Source organism: Sceloporus occidentalis, unplaced genomic scaffold (assembly GCF_023333645.1).
Source record: "Sceloporus occidentalis isolate IW3139 unplaced genomic scaffold, rSceOcc1.0.p SCAF_16, whole genome shotgun sequence".
Classification (NCBI taxonomy): domain Eukaryota; kingdom Metazoa; phylum Chordata; class Lepidosauria; order Squamata; family Phrynosomatidae; genus Sceloporus; species Sceloporus occidentalis.
The window spans coordinates 5,169,449-5,173,350 of NW_028316996.1; the positions used below are offsets into that span (position 1 = coordinate 5,169,449).

The 3,902-nt window shown below is 40.0% G+C and overlaps 1 non-coding gene across 1 annotated transcript; it reads left to right on the forward strand.

Moving 5' to 3' along the window:
• Positions 1 to 2,064: 2,064 nt before the first annotated feature.
• LOC149302962 (small nucleolar RNA SNORA35) lies at positions 2,065 to 2,195 on the forward strand. The gene has a single exon (XR_016272065.1). It is a non-coding gene; the product is annotated as a small nucleolar RNA SNORA35 (small nucleolar RNA).
• The last annotated feature ends 1,707 nt before the right edge of the window (positions 2,196 to 3,902 follow it).

The window sequence follows — 3,902 nt, forward strand, 5'->3', positions numbered from 1 at the left end:
AAAAACACAAACCGTAAAAAATCACTGCAAAAGTAATTGCATAATTTGAGAATTTAAAATACTACAGCCACTTCCACCTGCCATTTCATGCTCCTGCATGTGAAACAGCAAGGCTTTACAGATAAACATGTTAGTGTAAGTGAAGTGTTCTTTTTGATAGGTGTGATGAGGGCGATGAGTATTTTAATAATATGACTCCTGGGCCCGGTCACGACAGGGTTAATTAGTTAAGTATAGTTATATATCTTGTAACTTAGGCGTCAGATGTCAACATGTACAGACCACTGCACTGAATAGATAAGGAAACTCACAAGCACATAAGAACAACATGGCGAAGAACCTCTGTTTAAAGTGCCCGGCCAGCATCATAGAACAGAGGGCCAGCCTGCAAGGCTGGCGCCACCTTTAGGCAAAGTAGGCACCCGCCTAGGGATGCAACTAAGCAAATGTCAGGTAAATCCTATTAGAACAGCTGAACTTTATTAAATGATTAATCAGAGTCACTTTAAATGATGGCAGGTGTGTAATGACTTCTATTTGAATGTTATTGGTTAATTCTGAACAGCCCCAGTTATAAGAGTGTGTGCACACTTATGCAACCAGGTTATTGTGGGTTTTTATTTCCACCCCCTCAAAGATTTCAGTTTGTTTTGCAATTGAATTGTTCACGTTATAGGTAACATTAAAGGTGGAAAAAGTTCTGACATGATTTATATTTGTCTCATTCTTTAACATCACAAGAACCTGGGATTTTAACAGGGGTGTGTAGACTTTTCAATGCAATAAGTTTTTATTGAGATTTTCAGAAAAAATAATTTTATATAGGTACAGAAAAAAAGTATAATACAATATTAAATCTATGAAAAATAATTTTATATCCAGTGTAACCCCTCAATTACCAATGACATGCCAGGCACATGATGGAAAAACGGTCATTAACGGGATATTAACTATGCTAATGGACATTATAAAAAAATATTTATCCGCTCCTACTAGAGCACCAACCCCATGTGCAGTACCCCCATTTACACTCAGTTTATTGCTAGGGGAAGGTATTTTAGTGACTACAGCCTGTGCCCCCCTAGGGAGCACCCTCAGTTTGACAGGCTGTATAAAATCTGCCCCCTGTTTACCCACCTCCCTGACAGGTTTGCGGAGGCTTATACATCTGGAGGGAATCTCTGTGTGGATTAATCTCTGATTAAGTATAAGGGAAGGTTGGGATTCAAGCAGTTTATTCTTTCCAAGTGCTTCAGGTAAAGTTGTATAAGCACTGCAAGGGCGAGACTGGGTATAACCAGTCCTTCGCTGTATATGAAAGAAAGGATAGCCCTCCAGGTTGCTCTGAACATCTGGGAGCCAGTGCCAAAATTGTATGGGGCATAATATTCCCCATTATGAACAAAGGCTCTGTGCCACGGATAGCTCTTGGCATTTAAGTCCAGGGACAGAAAAGAAGTATGCATGCTAAGCACCATCCACGATGAGAGGACTGCGGATGTTTCTGTCAGTGGCAGAGCTGGGTTTGCTAGTAAGCCAGTGTGCATCAAGGCCTATAACAGGAACATAGGTGGAGTTGATCTGTCAGATCAGCTTCTACAGCAATACCTCATTATGAGGAAGACAAAGGCCTGGTACAAGAAGGATGCAATTTATCTGATGCAAATTGCAACATATAATGCTTTTTTGTTGCACAAAAAGCAAACCCTGGAATGCTACTGTCTTCTTTGCAGCTTCGGCTCCAGGTCATTTCGTGGATCTTGTACCAAGATGTACCTGGTCCCCGAGTGGGGATGGAGGAAAGCAGTATTGGGGTTACCCATTTTATTTTTAAAATTCCCCAAGCAGAACCCCCAAAAATGCAGAATATGCTACAACAGGCACCACGTTCTATTGTCCATATTGCCTTGGAAAACCTGCACTCTGCATCGGCAACTGCTTCAAGCTATGAGCTGTAACACACAGTTGCACATTTTTTCCTTTTTGCTCCTGCTTCATCCTTTAGATTTTTTTTATTGCGCCATTTTGTGGCCCTAAATTTGGCTCTGTATCTATCCCATATATTTGCACTTACAAGTGTCCCCTGTGTCTATTTTGTGGCTGAAGGTTCTCTTAACAGTACTAGATCAAATCCCTTCTTGCGGAAAGGACAGGTTTTCTTGTAACCTGCCCCTTCTGATTTACTGGATATCAGTGTACTCAGGAGAAGTTTCTGAACACATTTGGGGTGTTTGACAGTGACATATCAGGAACTGTAAATTTCATACCTGAAGAACAATGTGTGTTGAAAAAAATCTCAAAAACTTTACTACCACAAAGTTTAACGAAAGCTGGTAGGAGAATTAGAGCATCAAAATAGTTAAAATACTAGCAATTGAAATACCCTGTGAACTGGGACCCTGACACAGAATAACCACATGCCAAAATTCTAAATTGAAAAATTGGATTGCGCATATCCCAAATTAGTTACATGAAGGGTACAAAAAGAAAAGATCAGCCTGGTCCTTAAGGGGTTAAGATTCCATTCCATTTTAGTACATAACAATGGGGAAAACCGTCTATGACCTTTAATGACCAAGGCTGAGTTACACTTGAGAAGGAAAACATTTTATGGCACTTTTTCAGGAAAAGTGTGGCCTTCTTTTGACATATATATAATATATATATCATATATGATTTAAAAGAAAAGAAACATCTGTTACAAAGATGATATTGTTTTAAAGAAAGTTTATTTCATATATTTCATTCAAGGGCTTTCTTAAAACAACTGTAGGTAAGACACAGCTTACCCCTGATCTAAATGTCCAGGGGAAACATACTTTGGTGATGTACTTGTTGTTACCTTTAGTCCTTCCGGTGTCTGTTGATTGATTCATTCACTGCTTAGCCAATTAGGGTGGTTGGCAGAGAGGTTTGTGTGCCACATATAAGACCGTTCACAACTCAGCACTTGAGCATGTCGATGTAGGGTACTAGTTATTCGTTTCTCTAATATAGACTTCGGCAGCACAGTTGTTAGTACTCTTGCCTTTCAGGAATTAGGTATTCATACCAGCATCTTTATTTGATTGTATGGGATTCAACGGACCAAGATTATGTTTTTTAATTGATTTTATTTCAAGTCACTCATAATATTAGTTTTAAATTGGTCTCTCATGCACCAAGCAATTTTTTTATGATCACTTTGCAGTGTTCTTGTGATATCTCACCTCTCATGGGAGGTTAATTATATACAATTCCAGGCATTGCTATTGCTGGAATTGCTATTGTCAACCAACAGACCAAGTTTGTTGGCTTGGTGTCACACTTTACCATGCTCACTCCTTCATCCCCCAAATGAAGTCCCTCACCAAATCCTGTCGCCTTCACCTGAAAAACATCTCCCAAAGTCGGCTATTCCTCACACAAGAAACAAACAAAAAATTAATCCACTCCTTTGTGATAACCTGTCTGGATTATTCTAATTTGAGAGGGGAGACCCCCTCTCCCACATTTCACTTCTGCAATCTATCCTCAACACTGCAGCCAGACTAATCTTTCTCTGTTACCGTTCCTCATCTGCAATCCACTGTGCTAATCACTCCATTGGTTCTCCATAGCTTCCAGAATCAAATTCAAATTTCTTACCTTGCCCTACAGAGCCCTTAACAACTCGGCATCCCCCTCTACATCTCTTACCTCTTTTCAAAATACACCCCTAACCATCCTTTTCGTTCCTCTCATGAACTTGTTCTCCCTTCTACTGTCATTACGTCTTCCCACTCCAGTATTCAGGATTTCACTTGCTGTACCCGTCTCTGGAATTCCCTGCCTACTACCATCAGACTTTCTCCCTTGTACACAAATTTCAAAAACTCTCTGAAAGCCCACCTTTTTTGAGACGTGTGCAACCTTTCTTCCTA